Source organism: Puma concolor, chromosome D2 (assembly GCF_028749965.1).
Source record: "Puma concolor isolate L17-30 chromosome D2, mPumCon1.1.hap2, whole genome shotgun sequence".
NCBI classification, from domain to species: Eukaryota; Metazoa; Chordata; class Mammalia; order Carnivora; family Felidae; genus Puma; species Puma concolor.
This window is the reverse complement of record NC_141677.1, coordinates 39,931,422-39,957,810: the sequence shown is the minus strand read 5'-3', so window position 1 is coordinate 39,957,810 and position 26,389 is coordinate 39,931,422. Positions and strand designations below refer to the sequence as shown.

The following is a 26,389-nucleotide window of genomic DNA, read 5'->3' as shown; positions in this document are numbered from 1 at the left end:
CGTGGCCTTAACGCCCCTCCGGCTTCTAAAGACCTACGGGAAGCCCCTACACACACACACCCCTTGGCGTTCCCCGCCGGTACCGTGCGCCGCGTCTCCCCGGGCAATTCACACACAAACAACTTAACCGCGCCTCCACCTCCCATTTACAAAAGTGTGTGTTTTCCCTGGAAATTCAGATGCACAACTTAACATCACCACCCCTTGCCACCCCGAAATCCAGCGCCGTCTCCGGCGGCTCTCGTACACACGGGCGCACAACTTCGCGTCTCCCCAAACGAGACGTGCGAGACCGAGATGGTCCTATCCCGGTCCTTCCCTCCCTGACCGAATCCCGGTCCTGCCTGGGTGTACAGAACGAGGGCTGGAGGCGCACCGACAGGAGGCGGGCACAGGGTCCGCGCGCGCACAACCTTACTCACGCCCCGCACACCAGAGGAGCCCCGGCCCCCGCGCGCAGCCCAAGCCGGCTCCGCGCAGCCGGGCGTTCGCCGGTCGCCTGGGCCTCGGCCCCGGGCCGCCAAGGGGAGCGCGGCGGAGCCTGGCCGCCGGCCGCTCGCCCGGCTTGCCTGGTCCCGGCGGACCCTTAAAGGGAAAAACCCCCAACACCCAGCGCCCCACGCTCGCACCCCAAGAGTCCACCGGGAGCGGGAGGAAGGCCCGGGGCCAGCGGGCGCCCTGTTCTGGCCCCAAACTTACCGGGCGCTGCGAGCGCCGCTGCCGCCGCTGGAGGACGCGCCGCTGCCGCCGCGGCCGCTGCCGGGCAGGCCCGGCTCCGGCCGGGAAGAGCGCTGCGAGGGCGCCGAGAACGGATCCGCTTCAGCTCCTGCTCCGCGCCGACGGAGGCTGGGGTCACCGCGCTGCGCCGGCGCTGCTCGCTCGCTCGGCCGCCGGGTCGCTGCTCGCCCGCCCGCCGCCCGGTCGCCTGCTCTCCCGGGCGCCCGCCGCCGCTCGCTTTTTTAATGTCCACAGACAGTGAAAAGGAACTCGGCGTTAGGGGGTGAGTAAGTGAATCAACTCGCCCGGAGCCGAGCAAGTTGAAGTGTCAGATTACATTGGCTATTCTATTTCCAAAGGGCCCCGCGCCGCCGGCCGCTGGCAAAAGCAGGCGCGGAACTACGGATGGAACGGAGCGCCGCGCCGCGCCGCCGCCGCCGCCGCCGCCGCCGCCGCCAGCGCTCGACTCCGCTCGGCTCGCGCTCTCTGCGCTCTCGCCGCTCACTCTCCTTTCCTTTTCGCCTCTTTCTCTCCCTCGCCTTTCCTGTCCCTTCTTTTGCTCTTTCTTCCCCGCTGCTCGGTCCCGGCCCTCTCCAAGCTTTCACCTTTTGTGGGTCGGAAGGGCTTCGCACGTCCTCCCCCCCACTGCCCCCCCCACCACCACCACCCGGTCACTCACCTTCCTCCTCTCTCCCCCTTCCTCCACTTCTCCCTGCCCGCCCCCACCTCCCCGCTCCTGCAAGTTTAGAGTAGGAGAGAAATGCTGAAGCTAGTACGGGACCACATTGAGGAGGGGGCAAAAATCACCGGCACACCGGAGTGCCCCCCCCTTCGCTCGCAAGCCCCGAGCTAGAGTGCACTTGGGGCCGCGAACGCTGTCAGGTACCCGATTTGGGGGCGAGCGAGTCACCAGCAAGATCGCCAAAGCCTTCCCCCTGGAGGAGGCTTTGGTGTTGTTCGCAAAGCCGGGGGACTGACTGGTGGGGCGAGCAGAGGAAATCCCCACCACACGCCACCACCGAGGGCGATGTTGTGCGGGAGGCTGGAGCGCTGTGACCCCGACGGCTGGGAAGGACCAGTGCACACGGGCTGCCCCCGTCACCCTGCGCTGTCCAGAGACCCGTGGATTCCTCGAGGCCCGTCGGGGGCGCCCCTCGGCCCAGAGCATTTGGGCAGGGTGGGGGCGGCGGGACCCAGGTCCAGTCCCTAGTCCCAGGCTGGGCGCTGCCCCAGGAGCCGCAGAGAGCGATGGCACTCACAAGGCGCAGTTGAGTGCACCCACTCGAGGGGTTCCCCTTGCGGACTCACCCCCGAGAGCACTTAAGTGCGCACCCACTTTGGCTCTGGTCCATTGCCACTCACACGGAAACTCCTACGCAAACAGCACACACATCCGCGCCTACACTCAGCTTTACAAACACGCTTCCACACGCGCGCACACACAAACCCGCACTCACGTACACTTTCCCTCACAAATGTACTCGTATACACGGCCATACCAAGCACATTTACACAGACACACAACCGCAAACACACATACAGCGCTGTGCAACCCCCAATACACTAATAAACAGGAAACATTCCCCTGGGCATTAAATCCTCACGTTCACGTACATATACAAACACATACCCTACTCCCCCCTCCCTTTCACACCCAGAAGCCGCCCCCCGCTCGTGATTTGCTGCACCCTCAGTCCCAAATCATAATCGGCGCCCGCACAGCACGGGTTGGACACACACACTCGGCGCGCACGCAAGCCTCTCCTCCCAGCACAGGCGGGGGAGGCTTCGGCCCCGCGCCGGTTTCGGATTCCAGGTGTGGCTGGTACTCCGCGCTCCGTGTTTTGCAGTCCGCCGCGGTGTCGGAGGCGAGGCGAGGAAGGGAGCTGGAATAACAAAGGCAAGTTGGGGAGAGCGCAAGGGGGCGCAGCCCCGGCCGGGCCGCGGGGGGAGCCCTGCACGGCCTGGGTTTTGCACGCTGCGAGGGTCTCGGGCGCCAGGAGCCGGAGGTGGGGAGGGAGTGGGGGGGGCGAGTGGGGGTCGAGGGGCGGGGCCGCGGCGTGACGTCAGAGAACAATGACACCGCCGGGGGCGGGCACCCGGAGGCAGCCCGGGCGGGGGTCTCCCCGGAGGACAGAGACTAGCGGAAGACGTCCTGGACCCGCTAGGGCCATTGCCTGATTGACGAGGCCCGCTTGGGAGCGCGGACGTGCGACGCAGACTCAAAGATCCTCCAGGCCTCCTGGGCAGTGATCAGCGCCGACCCTGGGCCAGTGCAAGGAGCGGGCCAGAGGACCCTCCCCCCACCCTATTTAAAAACATCCTCCAGTGGGCATCTCTGACCTCGGCTTGAACTCCTTCAGGACCAGCTAGATCACTCCTTCTACCACCGAGGGAAAGGAGGCAAAATGCATTCACCAGCCCTGAATTCATTCTCAAGGCTTAGCTACTCTGACAGCCAGGGAACTCAGCTTGGATTCCTGAGGGCTCAGAGGATGGAAGCTCAGGTCCACAGGGGCATGGGAGGGGATGCCGGGAACTTGCTTGATTTTCCCAGGGGAAATTCTGCCTCCGTATGCCATTAGGTGCAAGGGAGGGCACTCCTTTCTGGGCCTCAGTCTTTCGACCTGGCACATGGACTATTATCATGCTGCTGTTCCCTGCTCAGGTGGCAGCTGAGCACCCTTGGGGAAGGTGGGTGGCATGAAAGCCTTCCAGACCTCTCAGGACACCAGGGAAGCATGGTCCCAGAACATTCCTGTGGGAGTACATTCCCGAGCCCCTCCCCCTCAGCCTCTGGGTGGCCCAGGTTCAGGACATGGGGGTAGCCTTAGAAACCCCTGGAGGCCTGACCCAGGGCTGGAAGGTGTAATTCAGCTTGCTGAGTGGTGGCTGGAGCCACAGCTGCTCCCCCTGGGAAAGCTAAAGCATTGCAGCAGGCAGAAAGCTACCCGCCCCCACCCCAGCTCCAAAACCTCGGGATAGAGTTTCTGGGTTTTGGGGCCTGGAGGGCAGGAATCCAGCCTCAGCCAAGAACTAGACCGGTTCAAGATGGGTCAGGATTCTGTCCTCCCGACATTTCTGTCCAGATTCCTCAGTGAGTGACCTGGGCTCACCACCTCCAGGAAATGGAGAATGGAGGCAACCTTGCGGGGTGACCACTCATGTTCAAAAGCTCCTGTCCAGAAGACACCCCCCCCCCCCCCGCCATCTCCTGTACATCTGAAAACTAGCACGCTACTGCAGACAGCAGCCCAGCACACAAAGCAGACTCAACGCTTTGTAGCATGGAGCTAAGGGTAATTTCAGCTCTTCCTGGCTGGGCAGGCATGACACTTGACGGCAGTAAGTCTGAGAAATCTCCCCTGGGCCCTTGGTCTGCCTCGGCCTCCTGGGGATCCTGGGCCCCAGTCTTTGGGACTCAGGCCCTTGCTGTCTCTATTCATCTTTCAGGGAGATAACAAGGCAGGTTGGATCCTTGTTGGGTCTGGCAAGAAGCTGTGACTTATTTAGTGCCTACTGTGTGCTGGGTTCTGTGGTGAGGGCCTCTTAGCATTGGCTTACTGAATCTCACACTTCCTTGAATTCGAGGCTATTCCCATTCTCCCCTTCAGAGAAAACTGCCCTGTAACTTGCCCATGGTCATTCAGGATTCAAACTCAGGCTCTTGTTAACAAAGTTTCCTGCTGACCTCTCGGCCCAGCTCTGTATCCTCATCCATAGACTGACTCTCCGTGTGGTCGTGGGCAAGTTGCTAGCCCTCTCTGGGCTTCTGTAAACCAAGGATAAGGTCTCATGGCGATGGTCAGGCCTCTTCGGGGACGATGTGCCTCCACCTTCCTGGCCCTGGCTTCTGTGGGCCTAGAGATCTGGGGGTGAAGCAGAGGGGAAAGTGCTTTCTCTTCCCAGCCACTGAGAACTGGAAGACAGATCCCACTCTGCCAATGCAGGGCCCAGGAATTATGTGGCTTCAGAGGCAGCTTAGTGCCCATCAGGAGGGTGTGGGCTGCATGAGGCCAGCCTGTGGGCACCAATGCAGGGTCCTGTCCACACCCATCTTCAGAGTAGACTTAGGTTTTGTTAATTGCCTTACCTTCCGGGAACCATCAGCAGGAAAGAAGGCCATTGCTTAGGCCTGGGCCTAGGGAGTGGGGAGCCAGGAGGTCCAGGGGGCCATGAGGAAGGCAGTGGTAAGAGGCTTTAGGTCCTGGGGAGAGCAGAGGACCTGTATAGGGTACAGTGAGTATGGCCTCCTGGGCCAGGGGCCCTCGCTGGGCTGGGGGAGTGAAGGAGTGACACACAGGGGGCTAACTTCCTACCTCTTCAGGAATGCCTTCTCTGTCTCCACAGTTCACCCTTCACTCCCCAAAAGGGAGCCCAGGGACCAAGAGGGCAAGAGAAGTGTCACATTTGTTGAGTCCTTACTATTTGCCAGGCATTTTGGAAATATTGCCTCAACCTATTCTCTCCACAAGCCAGAAGGCATAATTCCCACCGAGGACAAAGGCTCAGAGAGGTTAAGTGACCTGCTTAAGGTCTCACAGTTATCCAGTGAATGGGACTGGACCTCAGGGTTGAGAATGGGGACTTGCCTCCATTCATCACGGGGCAATGGTGCAGACAAGGTGACCTTCTGAGTACTCCGGGGTGGAGTAAGGACTCCTACTCACCTGCCAAGGAATGACTGGGTCCCCTCCCATGGTAGTGGGGTAACGGGGAATAGATTTAGTTTTCACACCTTGGTGGATCCGGGAGGCATTTTGTCCCTGCCCAGCTGTGAGGCAGCTATGTTTCTAGAGGCGGGTGGTTGGGTGCAGCAGAGAGTGGATGTGCCCTTCAGCACATCAGATCCCCCTGGGCTGCCTCCTCCCAGTATTCCAGTCCGATGGCCCACTCCCCTCCTTACCTGGAGGCAGCAGCTGCCTAGCATCCTGACCGTGGCTCTCCCAGGCCCTTCCACCAGGAAGGCTGTCTTCTCAGTTCCCGCCATGGGGCAGAGGTCCATGGTTCCAGACCCAGCTCAGCCAGCAACCCCTTCTTCTGATGGGAGGCCCTGGGGAGTCAACTGAGAGCCTGCTTTGGAAGCTGAGCCACCTTCACTCCCAGCCCACCACTGCCCGACTTGTGTATCTTGAGCACATCACAGACTCTGTGCTTCTGTTTCCACAGCTATCAAGTAAAGGAGTATGGGACACAGGGGATGTCCCATGGCCCTTCTCCCTCTGATTGAGCCTTTGACCCTTGGACAAAGCTACAGTACACTTTAGGGTTTGAGGGGGGCCCTGCTCGGGGGAGTGGTCTCAGAGGGTCTCCTCCGGCCGGATAGGGAAAGGAAAACACACACACACACACACACACACACACACAGAGGGAACGGTCCGGTCTAGGACCGTAAATAGGTATAACGACATTGACACTTTGCTTCACAAGGTACATCTTAATCTTCTGAGCCTCGCAATGGCCCCTTTTCCGGGGACTAAACCGAGCCCGGAAAGGAGGTGGTGGCTTGCCCGTGACCACACAGCTGGGAAGTATCAGAGCTGGGACAAGAACCAGGTGTCCTGATCCAGTGCTCTCTTCTCTCCTCTGGTGCTGCCAGAGAGCCATCTGGGAGCTAGGAGGTCCAGCACCGCCGGGGGCCTGGAACTAGCGACCAGAAGGGGATCAAGCTTCCTACCACTATCCCGAGGGATGCTCCTGCACCCTGAGGGAAGGGTCCCTCCTCTCTGGCACTGGAGGGGGTGGGAGAAGATCTCAGACCTCAACATCTCCCCTCCTCTCCTGGATAGCAGTCTTGGAGCCTCAAGGCCCACGCCCCCTTGCCCTGACCCATGCGTGTAGCCACGCTGGGTGGCTTCCAGACTCGCCAGCATTCTATACGTACTCTTACCTCCTCGCGCTCTTCCTGCTCCTAGGACACACCGCTATCAACCTTCAAGGCCACATCTACAGCCACATGCTCAGAGGCCTGCCCTGATAACTCTAGCAGACGTGCTGTCTACCTGGCCTCAGCCCCCATGCCTCCAGCATCATCATTATCATCAATGATTACTTAATAAGCTCTTACTGTGTGCCAGGCACTGAGTATCTCATGCACACGAACTCCTTCCTTCTTCCCGTGAGCTGATTTTTATTAGTGGTAGTAGCTTCTCCATTCTACACATTAGGAAACTGAGGCACAGGGAGTTGTATTTGCCCAGCACGACGCCTCGCTAGGCAGGGAAATTATTTTGATGTGCACCCATCCCCTCCCTACCCCCGTCCAACCCCTGGCTGAAGCTTCAGGCCATAGCATGGCTCACTGCTCTATCCCATCACCCAGCATAGTGTCTGAGTGACTGACAGGCGGTCAAGTGCAGTGGGAGAGGCAAGGGGCACATAAGGATGAACCAGACCCAGCGCTCCAGGAGTTCACAGGCTATCAGGAAGGACTGCCCACATCAAATACCACTCTGAAAGTCTGGAGGAAGGAGAAGAGTTAGCATTGAGCAGGGTCTGGAAGGCAGCCTCTGCTGGGGTAATAGACCAGAGTGGGGCATGGACCTACCCAAGGTCACACAGCAAGTGTGAGGCAGCAGCAGGGTGGGGCCGCGGGCTCCCAGTTTGATGTGCCTTCGTGCACCTCATAGCCAGCCGTGGGGTCCCTCAGTCTGTGCTGTTTTTCAAGGACACACGGTCCCAGACGCCTCCCTGATGCTGAGCTGTTCAGTGAGTGGCTCCAGTCCTTCTCTCCCCTCTATTAAATTTTTTTTTTTTTTTAAGAAGAAGAAAGAAAGAAATCCAGGCATTGTTCCTGACTGCAGCTGGTGCCGACTAGAATCCCGCCGAACAGAGTGGAGCCGAGAGCCTGGCCGCCAGGGGCCTGGCTGCTGACACAGGGCCTTTCTATTTTGCTTTCCCCTGGGGGCCCAGGCTGACGTGTCGTCCCCTCCATGGGCACCCTCTCCACCTGCCTCCCTGGCCCCAGCTCTGAGTCTCCCGCTGCCCTCACCCTCTTTGCGAAAATCCGATGCCTCTTGGGAGGGCTGTGGGGCACTGCCACCCCGTTTTCCTTCCCCATCCATCCCCAACCCCGAGTGAGCTGGGGCCCCCCTCCTCGCTCCCCTACTCTACCAAGGGGGCGGGGGCGGCTTCGGACGCCTGTCTAGGAGAGTGGCAGAAATCCTTTCTCTATGGAATCATTTGGAACACTGGTTTGATTTCAGAATATGCCGGGATTTTCCACCCCACCCCCACCTGACTTGGCAAGTGGCAGTCCAAGCTCACTCGTTAAGGCAATTTGCAGCACTGAGGGTTTGGGGGCTGGGAGGGGGTGGGATGAGGTGCGGTGGCAATAAACCGCTCTGCAGACAGAAAAATGCCTTTTAAAGTTACTGGTTTGCCTGCTGCCTCTGCTCCAGGAGACTTGGTCGTAGGAGGAAGAGGTTCCCCCAACTCTCCCTGGCTGTCTTCACGTCAGCCTCCCCTCCCTGCCCCTTTAGAAACTTGAGTTCCGTTTTGCAACACCCCCCACTCCTGCTCCCCAAAGAGCCGGTCTGATCCAGATTACCGAAGCATCAGCCCAAAGAGAGCAGCAGCCTGGCCGCTCTCCAGGGTCCACTGGGAGCCCTTGGGCTTGGCCTGGCCATCAAAGCCAGCTTCCTGAGCATTCCCTTTCCTCCTATGGGTACAACACTTTAGAGTTTGTAAAGAGCGCTTTATGTGTTACCTGAGTGCCGCAGCAACCTCAAGAGGCAGGCAGAGACGGCACAAGCCACTTTGCAGAGAAAAAAAAACGAGGCTTCAGGAGGCCCAGTGGTTTGGCCAAAGTCCTACAAGAAGGGGCAGAATCAGTATGTGAACCCCAGCCTTGCATGTCGCTAAGCATGAGTAGTAATGGTCTCAGAGGACGGCATATTCCCAGTTCTCCAAATGCTGCCACAGGAAGGGATCCCAGACACACTGGTTCATTCAACGAACACTTATCGAATACCTACGGCATGCCAGGCACAAAACTAGGCCCTGGGGATCCCACCGTGAACAAAACAGATGTGGTCTATGCTGTCACAGAGCTTATATTCTGTTGGAGGAGAGACCCCAAACAAACTGCGCAGTAAGATGTCCCCGTCCCCACCAGCCCAGCATGTAGGCTGTGGAAGGAGCCCCGGCGACGCGCTTCTGGTCCCAGTGTTGCCCCAGCTCCCTGCGTGATATCAGACAAGGCTTCCTACCTATGAAATTGACATGTGGCGCTTCACACATTTCCTCTGGTTCCTGCCCTACTCCCAGCCTCTGAGTCAATTGGTTAATGATTTCCTAGCATGAATAATTACTCGGATTAATTTTTTCTCAAACCTGACCTTTCATAGGCTCTCGGGGCCAGAGAGGGGCTTCTGAGGTCATCTAAGCCAGAGCCCCTCGGTGCCATTCGTCTCAGGAGGTGACAGTCTCTGCTTGCATCCTTCTGGGGACGGGGAGCTCGCTCCCGTGCGTGGCAGACAACTGCTCAGTGGTGTGCTGGGTAAGTGTTTAACATCTGGCTCTCCGTAATGGGGAACACCTGGTGGATGGCATTTGCCGACTTCCATGGTGTAAATACTTACACCGTGGCCAGTTTTCAAGATGCAGACTTCACATCAAGCAGCTCGCAGAGTGCCTGAAAATTTAGCAATCGGCTCCGACTCATCGCTGCCCTGCCCCACAGAGAAGCCCGGTCCAGCTTTACGTGTTGGAAAGTTCTTCCTGGGTGTGGAGCAAAGCATCTAGTTATCAGGAACTCTAGCCTGAAAGTCCTGAGCTACTTCTCTGGGGTGTCCTAGGACAAGGGGGACCCTTGGCCCCATGAAACCCTTCAGAGAATAGGAGGAATTGACTTCTGTCTCCCTGTGAGAGGGGGAGTTCCTAGGCCAAGTGGGGTCAGGGCATGCTGACCCTCTCTCTCTGCCTTTCCTCCCTCCCTTCCACGAATACTCATTGGGCCCCTGTGACACACGAGGCACCGCGCTAGGTACTGCGGGAGCGGCCACCCATGTCTTTGTGCACACTGGCCCCTCCAGCCGGAAAGTCTTCCCACTCGGCCTGTCCATCTTGGAGGCCGTGCTCAGATGTCACCCGCTCTCAAAAGCCTGCCCTGCCCTCCGCCCCTTCCCCTCCCGAGGCAGGCAGGCGCCCGCCCTCCCCGAGCCTTTATCGGTCCCTGTTTGGCACTTACCACTTTCTACCTTGGATTACAGCTATTTGTGTACTCGGCTTATCTCGCTGCCAGACTGAGAGGCAGCGGGCTTGCTGAAAGAGCATGGACTTTGGAGCCCTCGCGACCCGGCCCTGAATCCCAACCTGGCCACTTACGGCTGTGAGCCCTAGGGAATCTCGTACTACCTATCGGAGCCTCAGTTTCCTTATCTGCAAAGTGGGGCCGGTGATGACTACTTCCAAGGTGGTTTGACCATTGCATGAGATTAGAAATGCGACTCCCCTTTCCTGTTCCTATCTGGGACTCCCATCCTCTGGGGGACAGAGATTCTGTCCAGTGCCTCTTTGTGTCCTGGTTGTCACAGTGTAAATATTAACAACAATGGTAAACATATAGCGATCACTGTGTGCAGGGTGTTGTTCTAAGAATTTACATGTGCTACCTCATTTCATTCTCACCATGGCCGTGTGGCATTAGAACTATTCTTCCCAGTGATAGATGAGCAATCTGAAGCACAGAAAGGTTAGGTACCAAGCCCAAGGTCACACAGTGAATGGAGAGCTGACAGTTGAATGTAGGAAAGTCAGCTCCGGGGCCTAAGCTGGGGAACACTATGTGAAATGGCCATGGTAGAAGGGCTTGGAGGGGCTTATGGAGCTGTGTGTGTGCGTGTGTGTGTGTGTGTGTGTGTGTGTGTGTGTGTGTGTGCATGCCCACCGTGCACCCCAGCCCATGGACATTCTTGCCCTGTCCTGTGGGGTGAGGGTGGGTGTGGACAGAGAAGCTCCTGGTCTGTCGTCTAGGACCTTTCAGCAGGTAAAGCAGTTAGGGCCAAAGAGAGGAATGTCTCCAGGTCCCTAGAGGCCAGGGATCGAGAGAGGCCACCCATGGACAGGCAATCGGGCAGTCAGAGAAGGCTTCATAGAAGAAGTGGCATTTGCAGTGGGCCTTGATAGATGAAGGTCTGGGTGGGTGTGGACAGCAAGGCAGAACACAGGAGCAAAAGCGCAGAGGTGGAAGAGGTGTATTAGGGATTCACTTAGGGGATGTTCTCCTGAGTTTGGATAGATGGGTAGAGTCCATAAGGTGAATACAGGGAAGGGTGTGTTAGTGGTCCAGCCCGTGATGCCGGAAGAGCTGAGGGAGCCGTTTCAGGGGCTCTGAAAGCCAGTGTAGACCCTGAAGAGCTGAGAACCAGGTGGGCTGCCCTTGGGGTCAGATTAGCATTTTCCTTCGTTACAAGCTATTCTGAGTCTTCAAAGTCCTAGGTTTCTGCATCCAGCTATGCCTCTTGGGGACGACTCAGAGCCATAGTTTCCCCATCTGCGGAATGGGCATGAAGAGTGGAACTTTGGAGCCAGTTGGAGGAGGAAACAGGGCTGGGGGTAGGACCATGCCTGACGCTCCTGGGGTAGGAAGTGGTGGGAGGGACTTGGGGGGGGGTGGCTGGGAAGCCGGAAGGGGATGGGGGAGGAGCTCCACGTGCCCAGCCAGTGGGTGCCAAGTTGGCTCAGGTTGTGCCTCGTGACTCTTCCAACAGCACAAGCTCCATTTTCCCGGCATCGCCAAAGGCTGCCCAGCTCTGCTGGCTCTGGGCCAATCTCCCTTGTAGGCTTCTGCAAGGACAGTGCCTGGCAGGCTGTGGGCTGACCCCGTTCCTCCGGCCGGCCCGGTTCAGTCCCACTCTGCCCCTCCAGGTAGCACCAGTGAATCCTTTAAGAGTGTTCATTGTGTGCCAGGGGCTGTTTTCAATTCCTCCATTATATTAACTGATTTAATCCTCATAACTGCGCTGTGAGTACACTCATTTCAAACGAGGAAACTGAGGCACGGGACAGTTGAGCCAGGCGGTCCCACTGAGGCTCCATGGGAGGAGAGGAGACGCCTAAGGAGCAGAGAGAGCCTGGGGAGCCTGGCAGCGGAGACTACGAGACAGAAGTCTGGACCCCTTCTGGCTGTTTTCCCTGTGGGGGGACCCTCACACTTTTCCTTTCTGCTCATTTCAAAGTTCACGAGCAGCTCCTCTGTCTACACAGGTGCCTGTCCGTAGGTCCACACACTGGACCCCATAGTCACCCAGACTCACACAGACACTCCCGCATGAGTGTCACCATCGTCAAGGCACAGACACAGACGTGTGCAGGCATCGTGCCTACCCGGCTGGACACACACACACACACACACACACACACACACACACGGCATGAGTGGCCCTTGGGCCTCAAGGATACACATACACACTCAGGCACCCAGTGGCCACACCGCCTGACAGACACACATGTGAGAGTCCCTCACACGCTCATAGATCTCCCACCACCCCCGCACACGCATGCGAGGTACATACACTCCTGTGTCCCCAAAATGACCTGGCGGGATCTGTGAACTCACGCTGCAGCCCCCTGGCCCCCGGGCTCTGCGGGTGGCCCTCTGGCCCAGGCATCTTCATTCTTGTCCGTTCAAGCCCACGGCTCCAGAATGTGTGTCCCGTGCAGGTCCCGCCCAAATCATTGCCCTGCTCTGCCTCCTTCTATAGGAACTGGGCCTCAGGGGTGTGCTAGGGGCTTGGGGGTGGACAGTTACCCTCCCCCCAACCCCAAGGGCTACAGAGGGAGCAGCAGGAAGAGGAGATAAATTAATCCTGGCCTCCCCTCCCCCGGGCTCTCTGTGATGCTAATTCTCTCCGCCTTTGATCCAGCCCAGGCCCCTAACTGGAGCAGGAGCAGGCGTTGGGCCTGTGCTGAGATTAGGGCTGCCCTGGGTGAGGCCCCCAGGCATAGCCCCCCAGGCAGCGGGTTGGGATTTCTCTCCTAGGGAGGGGTCTTGGGGACCAGAGCTCTGGTTACTGACCCTGGCCTTTACAACACACTCTCCTTTGCGAGAACTTTCTCATCCTTTCTCCTCTCCCAGGGGCCCTGTGCTTCCCATTTTACACGGGAGCAGAAGTGAGGCCCAGGGATGGAAGGACTCCAGAAGCTTCAGGCCAGTGAGTGCTGAGTCCAGACCTGGAGCAGAGCTCTCTCCCAGCCTCCCATCTCACCCTGTTTCCACTGAGGGTTTTTGTTTGTTCTGGTGACTTTTTTTTTTTAAAACCACTACTTCCTGGGGCGCCTGGGTGGCTCCGTCGGTTGAGCATCTGACTTCGGCTCAGGTCACGATCTCACAGTTTGTGAGTTCGAGCCCCACATTGGGCTCTGTGCTGACAGCTCGGAGCCTGGAGCCTGCTTCAGATTTGTGTGTGTGCGTGTCTCTCTCTCTCTCTCTCTCTCTGCCCCTTCCCCACTCATACTCTGTCTCTCTCTGTCTTTCAAAAATAAATAAACATTATAAATAAATAAATAAATAAATAAATAAATAAATAAATAAAATAAAAAAACACTACTTCCGGAGGATTCACTACCTGCCAGGGCCTGTGTCTTAAGAAGCCTGTGCCATCGAGCCCTCACAGCAGCTCTGTATGGTCCCCTTTACAGGTAGGAAAGGTCTCCAGGTAGCTGTGCTACAGCCGCAGAGCCTGGGTTCAAACCCGGAGACAGGCTGGCCAGAGTCCCTCACTGTGCAGGGGGGACATTGAGACCCAGAGAAGGGAATGGACGTGCCCAAGCCCATACAGGGAGTTGGCTGGGCATTCATCTCCTACCTCCCTAGCTACACCCAGTCCTGTTCTGGAAATGACTGGAATCTTCTATGGACCCAGTGGAGCTGGGACAAGAGTCCAGACTCCATGCTGCCGTCGGAGTACAGGGGCCCGTGGGAGGATGCCCAAGCTCAGGTAATCGCATAGAGGCATCTCAGCCAACCCGGCCTCAGAACAGCCCTGTAAACTTGGGCATGGATACAATTCAAACTTTTATTACATTCTGTTTCATGCGTAGAAAAGACTGGAAGGCAGGAAACACATTACAGTGAACACTCATGACCATCATACCGAAAACTGGTGTCAGGGACATGTCCCAGAGGGAACTCCTGCCTGAAGCTGGGTCACGACTCCTTTCCTCTTCTCAACAAATGGTTGGTTGTAGCACATGTGTGGGATCCCGGGCTAACCTTGCTTTTGAGACATTGCATTACATGCTGCATTCCCGGGGTGGGGGGCGACTTCTTTGAAGGGAAAAGGGGAGCTTTGAGGAGTGCCTTGCACGCCCGTGTGCTCCTCCCCCTCAGGGGCTGCCCTCTGCGCTGGTTACCATGCTTGCCGGTCACTTGCAGTGTGGTGCCCTGTTTTGCCCTCCCCGGAGAGTGTTCTGTAAAGGGCATTTCTTCCTGGTGCAGCCGCAGAAGCAGGGTGGGAGCCTCGGGCAGTTTTCGGCCTCCACGCCTCCATGCCTTTGCATGAGCTGTTCCCTTCACCCGGAATGCCTTTCCATCCGGTCTGCTTGCAAAAGCCAGCTCCTAGTTTCAGCTCCAAGGTTTCATTTGTTGGGAGGCCTTCCCTGTGAATCCCGTCTCGTGTCCCCCAGCAAAGTTGGGTGTGCTCTCCTCTACCCTGCGAGAGTCCTCGGCTACCCTTCCGTCAGGCCTTATCCCGGGGCAGATGTTCTAGTAGCTACCAAGGCAGTCTTTGTCCCCAGATTCCAGGTGTCACACCAGGGCCAGTGCCTCCAGAGTGACCAAGATAGAATCAGAGTGAGGGTGATGGCACAAGGACATCCCTACGGAGCTCCATGGGCCGGGACCTCAAGTCCTAGACAGTTTGCTCCACAGCCTGTCTGGATGGGGGGATGGGAGGCAAGTCTGGGAGGAGACTGCCCAGGGCTAGGGGCTGCTCTTTCCCCATCTGCTATGTTGATGTGTGTGCACAAGACCCGTGTGCAGGTCAGGGGGTGTGCCAGCAGGTGGGTGGGGCCACAGGAGCGCCCGTGTCCACATGTGTGCTTACACACGTGTGTGCATGCACATGGTTCCAAGTCCACAGGCCCTGCGGAACGTGCAGGGCACTCCCTTTTCACAAGCGTATGGAGGACCTGCTGTGTGTGAGACCAGAGGGGTTGGTCCAGCGGTGTGGGGGACAGCTGCCCCCGAGGGGACAAGAGGGACAGAGGATTCACACACCGTCTTCTTGGCAGGTCCTGCGCTCTCCTGTGCGCTAGCCCTAAAAGCCAGGTGCCGCTGCCTCCACTTACCAGTTGAGGCCTCTGAGGTCCAGAGACCGGAGAAGGACAGCAGGGCAGGTGGGAGGCTGAGACCAGAAGCCCCGATGCCAGTGCCCGATTCTCGGTCCTGGCTGCCAGATGCTACAGGGCCCGTCAGAAACCCTTACTTCCAAGGGAAACCTGGCACAGGGACGAGCCACCCAGAACCCTCCCCAGCACCCTCCTTTCCCCCTGTTGGCAACTGCACCTTCGGGTGCCATTCCCTGAGCGTCCTGTGGGAGGGCACCACACCTGTTAGCAGCAGCAGGGATGGGGGGAGCTCTGAGCCGAGTCAGATGGGACAGTGTGGGACAGCACCAAACTGGGGACCCGTCACTCGTTGCCCCCACATTCACACACACGTACACATGTATCCACACATACACAAATGTGCACACACGAACACACATGTGGGCACACACACACATGCATGCCCAGAGAGGCAACGGAAGTTGCCTGATGCCAGCCTTCTGCCTCGTGGTTCCAGTTTGCTCTTTTAACTCAGGCTGCCCTAAGAGGGGCCCTGTGGCTGCCAGCTGCCCTCCATCTGAGAATCAGGACCCTGGTGGCCGAGAGAGATGATTATAAGGGTGATTAGGTGCTCCTTTTTTGGAGTGTCATTGACCTGGTGACACGGGATAGCCATTGTGAAGGGGGGGGGGGCAGGGAAAGGGATCGTCACTGTCTTTCCTTCCCCAGCACCCGAATGCAACCCAGAGGTCCTGAGTGAATGCCTCTTTCCCCTGATAAGGGTGGCACTGTGGCTTGGCAATCAGAATCTTTGGCTCTGGACTCCGATGACCCTGGGCAGAGCCAGGATTCCTCCTTTCTGGCTGTGGGATTGTGGGCAGGTCGCTTCACTCTGTTGAAGCTCAGTCCTGAACTTGTACCGAGATGAACACACTCCCTTCACAGTGTTTGGATGGTGGGCCAGGCCAGGGTCCAGGGAGCGGCAGCTGGGGTGGTCAATGCTTGTTCCTGAAAGTGCCACGCAAGGCAAAGCTGTGCTGTGTCCGGACCACTTGGGCCTGCCTCACAGCCCTGGGTAAACCGAGCTCCAGTCCAGGCACTGCTTCACCAGCTGGATGACCTTGAGTGTGCCCCCCTCCAGCCTCAGCATCCCCAGCCCCTAAAGACATACCAATCTGAGGGGCAGATGGGGCTAGAATGACCGCTCAGGTGGGAAGGGCCTTGCACATCACAAAGCGTGTGTCCCTTTTGAGGATGCAGGTGTGGGGTGCAGGTACCCATGGCCCCCCTCCATGGGACCTGGTCCTTCTGCACCCAGAGCCAGCATCCTGGCCTCGAGCTGGGCTGAGAGTTGCATGTCCCCCCGCAGAGGGAAGAGCCATGTTGGTTGGGGGGACCTCTCCGAGCCCTGCGCCCGCCCTCTGCAGGCCTCTGGAGCTTCCAGGTTGGAGAGCTCTCGCTCGGGCAGTCCGAGGCCCCTTTGAAGCTGGGAAGTTTGTACTGAAGGGGCAAAGGCAGTGCGGATTCAAAGCATCTCTCTTGGCCCTTAATTACCCTTCTTCACCCATAGGTGGAATTTCCACTCAAAGAGCGAAAGAAAGGCACCCGCGCTGCCGCTGGGGACCGGGCTTCCCTGCTGCCTTTGTGTGGCAGCCGCCAACGCAGCGGTGGCACACAGCTCGGGTTTCTGATTTTAATGATTTCCTGAATTCATTCTGTTTCCTACCTCGGGGAAAGGAGGAGAGGTGATCCTCTTGAAAATTCACATAATTGCTTTTATTTGATTTTTATTAAAATGCATTCAGGAATAATGTGATTGCCCCCTTTATTACGTTGTTCATCAATCTGGCATGGGGAATCAGCTTGGAGAGACAGCGGGTACAGGAGCCTGGTGTGCGGCGGGGAGCAGGCACAGCCCCGGGGGCTCCAGGGCTCGCCCTGCACTGGCCAAGTTGTGCTGGGGGAGCCGCAGTCCTCCGCGGCTGCCGTCCGGGAAGGTGAGCTGACGACCCCACTAGCCCGCTGCACGGCTCGTGGCAGGAACCAAAAGTGGAGCGCCGTAGTCCTCCCCAGCCCGACCCCTCCTCCCTGGCGCTGTCTCTTCCCACCTCTGCGTCCCTAGAGCCTGAGAGGGGTGGTGGCTTGAAGTCTGAGCATCCCTTGCCCCCAACCTCCTCCCCTGCACGCCCCCCACCCCCACTGACTCCGGCTCTTATCGGAGCCACCGTGCTGGGTTTGCCGTCTGCTGGCACCGGTCCCCTAGTCCAGCTTCCCGTGGCCCACCCAGTCGTGCCACTCCCCTGCTCGGAAACCTTGGTGGCTGGCAAAGACCCCTTTCTTGCCAGGGCTATTGGCTTCGGGCCCTTTGCATGCAGTGGAAAGAACCCAGGCCTCTTGTCAGACCCGGTTGCCTTCCTTGCTCTGCGTTATGCAGCGGGATGCTGGGCAAGACATTCCTATCCAAGTGTCAGCTTGGTGCTTAAGGCAACATCTTCTGGACAGAAGCCCTAAGAACGGAGGACGGGGGACAAGTACACGGAGTGTGTAACTCCTACGGCACGTGTGTGGCGGGGGGCGGGGAGGAATCACGTGACTTGACCTAGCAAGAGGGAGTAGCAAATGCGTGGGGGAGAGAGTGGTCTCTGAGCCCACAGACCAGCTGGAGTGGCCACTGTGACACTGACAGCATCTCCCTCCAGTCTTCTCACCCTCATCCCCTGTGGCCCCTCTCCTCCTTCCGGTGGGTGGTTCTGGATGAGACTGGACTGGAGCTTTCAGCCCAGCAGCCGGTAATAGCGGGGCCTACCCCTCTTCCTGCCCTCGCTTGCCTTAGAGCCCTCCGTTAGCAGATGAGGCGACAGAGGCCCAGGGAGGGTCAGTGAATGGTTGAGGTTGGCCCAGCTAGGAAGTGTGAGGTCTCTCTGGCACGAGAAACTAGGAAGGGTTGGCAACCCAGGCCACCCCGGAAGCTGTTGGTGAGATGCTTTGAGGGGAAGGTGTCTGGCAGGTGGCAGTGCCCCGTGCCCTGGAGTGTGGGAGGGGACCAGGGCTGTCCACTCGGCCTCCGGTTGGTCTCTCCGGGGTGGTCTGCCTCCGCTGGGGCAGGCTGCGTGGGGAGTCAGGGAAGTGTGGGGGGAACGTGTAGACATCCACTTGGGGAGCCCCCTGGGGGCTTTTGATTTCTGTGAAAAGCCCATCTTCACTTAAAAAACAAACAAAACAAAACAGACAGACCTTTGTTGTCTATTGCGGTTTTCTTTTTTATGTGTTTGTTTAGATGCAAATCGCTTGGCAGTGGATGTGGCCAGGGGAATTCAGAGAGCAGAGGCAGTAGATTTAGAAATGCCACTGTGGGGCCCTTGAGGGCCAGTCTGGCTCCTCCGTCTATCTGAGGGCTCAGTACAGGGCCTGGTGCACTGCTTTCTCCATGGGCTGGCCTCCCGGTCCGTGCTGCAGCCGTTACCCCCCCCCCCCCCCCCGGCCTGCCCTCCCCGGTTAGCCTCTCTGCTTGCCAGGCGCCTCCTGTGAGGCCCGTGCCAAGTCAAGTCTCCCGGTATCTGCACCCCTCTGGGTTCCTGAGGCCCGCTCACTCTGCCTGCCTAGCCCAGGGGCTGCCTGGCCTCCCTGGGACAGGTGCACACCCAGTCTCTCTAGTCGGGCCGTGAGTCTGCCCAGGAGGGCAGGCCCCCTGTCAGTCATGGAAAGCCCTGTGCAGGAAGCTGGGAATGACCGCTAGAGTCTCAGCAGGGGAAACCCCAGTCTTGAGGGGTAGAGGGTGACCAATGGTTTCCTGAGGACTGAGGCGTTTCCTGGGCTGCAGACTTTCAGTGCTAAACTCGACAGTCTTGGTCACCCCAGATAAAGCCACTCGCTCCGGGCCACACAGCAAGTGCGTGCTTTGGAGCCTCTCAATTCCCAGGGCCAGCCCCACGTCCTGATGCTATTACCAGAGACAGTCAGTGCCTCTATTTGGGTGAGGGGGACACAGACCCGCTGGGCCAGAGACTGGCCCAAGGCCATGGGTGAGTCAGCTTCAGAGCTAGACAAAGGGGCCTTCCAACCTTGGAGCCTCTGGCTGGTTCCCATGCCCAGGCCCACGACTTCTCTCAGAGCAACTTGGGGTGGGAGCCAGAGCTCAGAGCAGGGCAGACACCCCAGGAAACCCAGGAAACAGCCAACAGCAGGGGCGTGCAGGGCTTGTTGAGCCTTGGAACCCTGTGGTCTGCGTGCCTGGCTGCACTGGGGGCCACCGCAGAACCCTGCCCCCAGCTCAGCAAATTGCAGGGGTTGAGCAGGGCCGTGCCCCCGGTGCCTCCCCCGCTGCTGGGGCCGGCCCCGGTGAGCAGGACTCCCTTATCAGATCTCTGTTTCTCCCCTCCTGGTGCCGCCTCTGCCTGGCCTCCGCCCCCACCCTGAGCCCTTTCCTCTGTAGCGGAGCTCCTTCCCCGCCACCAGCATCAAGCACAGAGCAGCGCCCCGAGGTTGGTTTCTGTTGCTTTAAAAAAGTTTCCACTTGGTGTGAGGGGGTGAGGGGTTGTTTGCCGGGCCTGCAAAGCCCCACTGTGGGCTGCAGCTGGGGGGAGCGGTGACGGTAGATTTGGGGCCTGCAAAGGCTGCGCCCACGACCCTGAGCCTCTGGATCCTGTGCAAAAGGCAAGGGGTGTGGAAGAAACACCTGGTGTGTGTGCAGCTCCAGCCTGGGCAGCGCCCACTCTCTGCTCACTCCCATGGGAACCTTCGAGGTCAGCGAGGTGAGGGATTTACTATCCGTTTCCCACAGCAGGCCGCTGGGGCCCGGGGCCTCCAGACTCGTGGTCTGGGCTCTGCCCACAGCCTCGTGCTGCCTTCAGAGCCCGCCATTCAACCTTCTCCTTCCTTACCTGCCATTTTCCCCACCCGCACGGGGGCCAGACTCTCCTCAGCCAAGGGGCACAGCTTTGTGGAACTCCTGCTCTAGGCTTGCGGCCCCTCTGGGGAGAGTAAATGAACTCTATCCAAGTCACCAGGGCTGGATTCGAATTTCGGGTCCCCTTGCCGTGTGACCTCTGGCAAGTCACTTTGCCTCTCTGATGGCTTTGCTATCAAACGAGAAGGTTGGAGGAATCCCGGAGAGAGCCTGATGGATTCGGAAGGCTGCCATGCCGGGGGCTGGGGTCTCTCTGTCTGTTTAACAAGGGCCTCACAAAGTTTCAGTTGTCAGTTTGGGGAGCTGGCTGGGGTGACAGGGAGCTATACTGAAGGTGGGGGAGCAAGGGAGTGCCATGATTAAGACCATGTTCCAGAAGGGTCACGTAGGCAGCAGAGTAGAGGAATATTACAAGGGGGAAGTAGAAGCTGGGAGGCTGTCGAAGGGGTGCTTTGGCTCCATTTTCAGAAAAAGAAGGTTACCCCGCTCTCCCCTCTAAGAATCACGGGAGACCAGACCATCCCACCTGGCCAGGCACCAGACTGTGGCCCAGGACTTGTTCCCTGCCCTTGGCCTTCTCCCATGTTCAGCTGTCATGCCCCGTGGGAGGAGGAGCAGGGGTCTTGAACCCCAGCCCCCCCCCCCCACATCCAGGTGTGAAATGGGCTTCCTCCTCTTCCCAGTGGCCCCCGTGTCCCTGAGAAGTGCAGGCCCATTTGAGGGCCGTGGTTTCTGTTTCTCACCAACCTCCGTCCCCGGGATTTCCTACCTCTTGCTTCAAGCCTCCTGACACCCCCCCAGCCCTGGAGACAACTCTCTCCAACCCCTCACCTTACAGGTGAAGAACTCCCCCCAGAGCAGGGCAGTAGCTGGTACAGCCGGTCTGTTCTTTCCCTGCCGCACCTCTACCTTCTCCCAGAACAGGGCAGGGAAGCTCAGAATGCAGGGGACTCAGTGGGGTGGGGCGGGGGGGGGGGGGCGTCTCCTTTTGTGGAAGAAGCGCCTTGTGTGTAAAGCGAATAATTCCCCCGACCCGCGCCTCTCTGTGTCACAGGCTTTCTTAAAGATGAGCCACCCTCGGCCACCTGTGCTGGGTTTCCCTGGGGATAAGCCACAGCTGAGAGTAGCAGAGGAGGCCAGGACGCTTGAGGTAACCCTACTGTTCCCCTCCTCCTGAAATTTGTTGGATGGGGGGTGTCTCAGCCTGCTCAGGCCGCTGTCACAGACTACCACCATCGAGGTGGCTTCAACATTTCTCTCTCATCACCCTGGAGGCTGTGAGGCCAAGATCAAGGTACCTGCAGACGCGGTGTCTGGTGAGGGCCTGCTTCCTGGTTCACTGTTGGCTGCTTTCTGTCTGAGTCCTCACCAGGGGGAAGGAGCTGTCTGGGGGTCTCCTTTGTAAGCCACCAATCCCACCATGCTCCTCCCTCGGGGCCTCCTCCCCTCCTAACACCATCACCTCAAGGGTTAGGATTCCACATAGGAACCTGGGGGGACACAAACATTCGGACCGGAGCAATCTCGCTCTCCCGAAGGTTCTTGAATGGCAGGAGCATAGTGGGTCTCACAATGGCCATTTCCCAGACAGGCAGACCGAGGCCCAAACACCTAGGCTTCCTTGTTCATATCCAGAGGCTGATGTTCTGGACTTTGGTCAAGAGCAAACGTTCTCCTCTGCCAGCTTCTGAGGCAGCCCTCGGCTGCCACCCCTGCTGCCCTTAATTCCTGGCCAGCATGGAGTCTCTTGCACAGGGGGAGGGACGCTATTCCTCACCAGCCCTGTGCTGTTCCTGCAATGCTGGGTGCCTTTACTGCCCACATGCCCACCCCTGTCATGAAAATACTTCTCCAATTAGTTCTAATGTTAGCTCTCATTAGGACCCACATCACCTACAAGGCTGGCCACAAGACACCCCGGGAACGCACCTGCCTCACCCTCTCTCCTGGTGGCAGAGGCCTCCAGGGCCTCCGGGGCCTCAGGGACAGGGAAGCGGTCCTTGCTGGAATTCCCGGGGACCCTGCTTTCCTGTGTGACATTCTCCATGGCTCTTAGCCTCTCTGGGCCTCTCCAACAGCACCTGCAGTGCCTGTCTCGTGGGATTGTAGGGATCAAAGGATAAAGGTGCCGGAGATGGGAAGCCCTTTCGGTGGGCCAGCATGAGGCAGGCAGCTTCTGTATGGCTTTGTTTGGCTTTCACCACAGCCCCAGTTGCCAGACCTAGAATGGGCCTCGTGGCCCCACCTACTGTGCACCTGCCGGATGAGGGGGTTCTGTACAGGAGGATATTCAGATATTACACTGGCTATTCCCCAGCCGACTTGGCTTTTGCAGTCCTTTACCTGGGCGTTTTGGGACGGTAGCAGAAACTGCTCCAAGTCTAGTAATCAATCTAGTTGTCTCAGACTGGATGCTGTAAGGTGACACTGGGGGTCTTCTGCACAGGCCTCGGCACGCCTGGGACACCATTCATGCAGCCCGTCTAGCTTCATGCCCGGCAAGATACCATAGGACGTCAGGCGCCCCTGGTCTCGGAGCATGAGGGTCTCCCCAGTGCCCAGACAGACTGGGGACCAAGGCCCTGCCCTATTCCTGGGCGTTGTGCGGCCTCTCCCTTCCTGAGGCTGAGGGTGACAGCCTGATGATGATGGAGGTAGGATGGTTAGCATTTAGTTTCTTGAAAGACGGATCTAGAAGGTTTATTTCCCACAGCCATAAATGTCAGTATAGCATCATGGTACTCTTAGCCCCGTTGGACAGATGAGGAAACTGAGGCTCATAGAGTTTGTGATTGTCCAAGGGCATCTTTTTTGGAATGGGTGGGCCAGGGACCCGAATCTCTGCAGCTTTTTGCCTTTTTATGCCTCCTCGACTGTAAGACAGCCCCACCTGGTGGGGGGGGGGGGCTGAAGGGACCATCATCCCCACTTGGGTAAGTGCCACAACTGGGAAGTAAGTGAGGACTCCAGTTCTGTACTGGGAGACACCAAGCTCCCCTTTGCCTGGTCCACACTGCTCGTGGCCCATCCACCATCCCTCCTTCTGCCTCAGCCCTCTGGGCCCCCTGCTCAGTGTGGAGTTCTCCTCACCAGAGTGCAATAGCCCTGCTTAGTGGCTGAGACTGTTCTGGACCTCCTGAAGCCGTGTCTTGATCCCAGAGGGGCAGCAGGCAGGGCCCCAGCCCTGCCTGCACCTGCCGTGGGCTCGTCCCCACAGGTCTTGGGCCTGAGGAGTGACGTCTTTCGGCTCAGCCTGAGACCCTGTGTGTGGGGTCAAGGGTGGTGTCAGGAGTCCCTGAGTCAAGTCTGGGTTCTGCCAGTGACTGTGTGGCCTTGGACAGTCACTTGCCCTCTCTGGGCCTCGGTTTCCCCATCCTGCAGTTATTAGGGTCCTAGATAGAAGGTTGGCAGGCGTGGAGAAATGAGAAAGGTTATATAGCTCTTCCATTTATGAGCTGTGTGTTCTCAGCCCCGAGCCCTTCAGTTTCCCTCTGGGTAAAGTGGGAATAATGTTCCTTCTGACTTTTAAGAAAAATAACATTTCCTGAATACTTCTAGGGCTTGACCCCGTGTTAGAGGCCCCCTGAAGCGTTTTCTCCCATGGAACCCTCATCACAGTGCTATGAGTCTTGAGTCTGAGCTGGGAGTGAAATGGAATGTCTTATTTTTAGTCTTTTATACATGTCTCTCTGTGGCCCTTCCTGGCCTGGGGATCTAGGGAGGCAGTCATGGACGGCATCATGGAGGACAAGGCACGTGGTCGGAGCCTGGAAAGATTGGGGGACACCCCTTGTCTGCAGGCAGGAGGGGTCGGTGCTCTGGCTTCTGGGAGCATGTGCGCCATCTTGGTTTCCCTGGGGCCCCCGTAGGTAGGAGTTTGAGCTCTGCTTCGGCAGGCCACAGAAGTCAGCCCCAGCTCCTGGTGCCCTGAGCCTCCCTCTGGCTCCTTTGTGCTTGGGAAGGGAGGCCCAGGAGGCCTCTTGTGCTGTTGTGGGAAGAAATAGGAATATCAGTCAGCCTCCTTGCTAGACACGCTCTCACATGGGCCAGGAGACCGGGTTCTTGTCCTGGCTGACTTGCTGTGTGACCTTGGCCAACTGGCTCAGCATCTCTGGGCTTGCAGTTTCCTTTACTCAAATGCAATGCTCCTATAAAGAGTACAACATTTTTTAAAGCACTTACAATATGCCAGGCACTGAGCCAAGTACTTTACTACTTCTATTAGCTCATTTAATTCTCAAATGCTTTGTGACGGAAGCTCCGTATCATGCCTACCTTCTGGGAAATGGAGGCCCAGAGGGGCTGAATGACCATCTCCAGTCCCCGCAGCCAGTGAGAGGTGAAGACAGGGCTTGCAGCCCAGTGGTCTTCCTGGAGTCCTGGAGCCCTGGAGCTGTGCAGCGTGCATGCAAACGTGCAGACGCAGCAGCTACTGTAATCGCTAACGGCGAGGAGACGCAATTAGTGTCTCCACTTTACAAAGAAGGAAATGGAGGCAAGTTGAGGAACTTGGTCAAGACCAGCCAGCTATTCAGTTATGAGCCAGGGCTGGAATCCGGGCAGTCTGACTTCCAAGTCTGTAAGAGACTAACGTGAGTAAATCTCCAGGCACATAGGCGATGGTATACAGTAGGTGCTCAATAAATAATCGCTGACTTGAACTGAGAGAGAAAAACCACGAAAGGGTCAGGTCTTTGGGTTTTATGGTCTTGGCCTTGCCCTGTCCATGGATGGCCTCTGCTAAGGCAGGAGGAAAAGGCAGCCCCAGGGAGCGACCCACGAGAACAGGAACGGGCTGGCATTCAAACTCTTCAGAGGATCCCTTGCCCTTGTAGGTTCCAGGCTCTACCCCTTCCTCATCCCCAAAGTACATTCTATTTCTCCTTCCCACCATTCCTTTGTTAAAAAAAAAAAAAGTCAATTTTATTGAGGAATAATTTACAAAACACACACATTTTAACTGTACAGTTCAGTGAGTTTTGACGGACGTAGACAACGTCATAAACATTGCCCCACTCCAGGTAAAGCACCTTTCCAACACCCCTCAAAACATCTTCCCGCTTCTTCCGCAGCGAGTCCCTCTCCCTGCCTCCCACACAGGGAACCGGTGATGTGATTTCTATCGCTATAGATTAGTTCTGTGTGTTCTAGAACTTCTTATAAATGGAACCCAACAGTCTGTGTTCTTTTGTGTACATCTACCCATGCCGTACCTCGTCATTAGTTTGGTCTTTTTATTGCCGAGTGGTATTCCAAGGAGTGGACATCCTGTGGTTCGTTTAGCCATTCACCAGCTGATACATATCTGGGCTGCTTCCAGCTGTAGAATTTTATGACTGTAGCTGCTGTGAGCGCGCAAGTACAAATCTGGGTGAACACGTTTCCATTTCTCTTTGGTCAGTGTTTAGCCACGGAACCGCTGGGTTGTAAGGTATGTTTTACTTTGTAAGAAGCTCTTTTCCAAAGGGTTTGCACCATTTTGGCCCCCAGCAGTGTATGAGAATTCTACTTGTCCCACATCCTCGCCAACGTATGGCACTGTCAGTTTTTTTTTTTTTTTTTCACTTTTAGCAGTCCTAGTGAGCTTGTAATAGCATCTCTGTTTTCAGTTGCACTTCTGTAATGGCTAACAATGTTGCACACTTTGGGAATCTTTTTGTGCACATGCATCTTCTTTGGTAAAGCGTCTATTTGGATCTTTGGCCCAGTTTTACTGGGTTGTTTGTTTTATTCTTGAGCTGTAAGAACCCCTCCTATAAATTCTGGATACAAGGTTTTTTTTTTTTTTTTTTTTTTTTTCTGTCAGATGTGTGTATTACAAATATTTTCCCATAGTCAATGGCTTGCCTTTTCACTTTCTTACTGGTATTTTTTGGAGGGCAAAGTTCTTCTTGGCTGATTTATGCTGGCATGTTAGTGCTTTTTATGACTTGTTGAAGGCTTCTTTGCTTGCTAACAGGGTTACAAAGATTTTCTCATAAGTTTTCTTCTGGATATTTATAATTTTAGCTTTTTATGTTTAGATGTATGGTCCAAGTTGAGTTTATTTTTGCAAGTGGCATGAGGTGGAGTTGAAGTCCATATGGATACCCATTTTTTTTAAGTTTATTTATTTATTTTGAGAGAGACAGAGAGAGCACGAGTAGGGGAGGGAGGGAGGGAGAGAGAGAGTGAGAGAGAGAGGGAGAGAGAGGGAGAGAGAATTCCAAGCAGGTTTCGGGCACGGTCAGCATGGAGAGCCCGATGCGGGGCTCAAACTCATGAAACGGTGAGATCACGACCTGAGCCCAAACCAAGAGTTGGTCTCTTAAGCTGACTGAGCCAAGTAGGCACCCCACCCATTTGTTTTTATGTTTCCTGTTGTTTCCCTGTTCTCTGTTCCTGTTTTCGCCTTCCACCCTTTTCCCACCTTTGGTAGTTTTAATTAGCATTTTATATGATTTTGTTTTCTCTCCTCTCTTAGCCTATCAATTATACCTTCTTTTAAAACCCCCT

At 56.9% G+C, this 26,389-nt stretch overlaps 1 protein-coding gene and 2 long non-coding RNA genes across 7 annotated transcripts in view; 2 read left to right on the top strand and 1 right to left on the bottom strand.

Moving 5' to 3' along the window:
• ZMIZ1 (zinc finger MIZ-type containing 1) overlaps positions 1 to 1,017 on the bottom strand; it is a 231,956-nt gene extending 230,939 nt beyond the window's left edge. For 4 of the 5 annotated variants that reach the window (XM_086680109.1, XM_086680112.1, XM_086680110.1 and 1 more), the window contains exon 1: positions 700 to 1,014. The gene's annotated coding sequence lies outside the window, so the exon portion shown is untranslated. Of the gene's footprint in view, positions 1 to 699 lie in introns of all 5 variants that reach the window. The other variant, XM_086680113.1, reaches the window with a different exon arrangement.
• A 131-nt stretch (positions 1,018 to 1,148) lies between these two features.
• Positions 1,149 to 10,288, top strand: LOC147576009 (uncharacterized). The gene is made up of 3 exons (XR_015241664.1): positions 1,149 to 2,617; positions 9,066 to 9,217; positions 9,930 to 10,288. It is a non-coding gene; the product is annotated as an uncharacterized LOC147576009 (long non-coding RNA).
• Positions 10,289 to 16,767: 6,479 nt separating this feature from the next.
• LOC147576008 (uncharacterized) overlaps positions 16,768 to 26,389 on the top strand; it is a 29,055-nt gene continuing 19,433 nt past the window's right edge. Inside the window, exons 1-2 of the long non-coding RNA XR_015241663.1 lie at positions 16,768 to 19,469; positions 20,949 to 21,044. This is a non-coding gene — a long non-coding RNA (uncharacterized LOC147576008). The remainder of the gene's footprint in view (positions 19,470 to 20,948; positions 21,045 to 26,389) is intronic.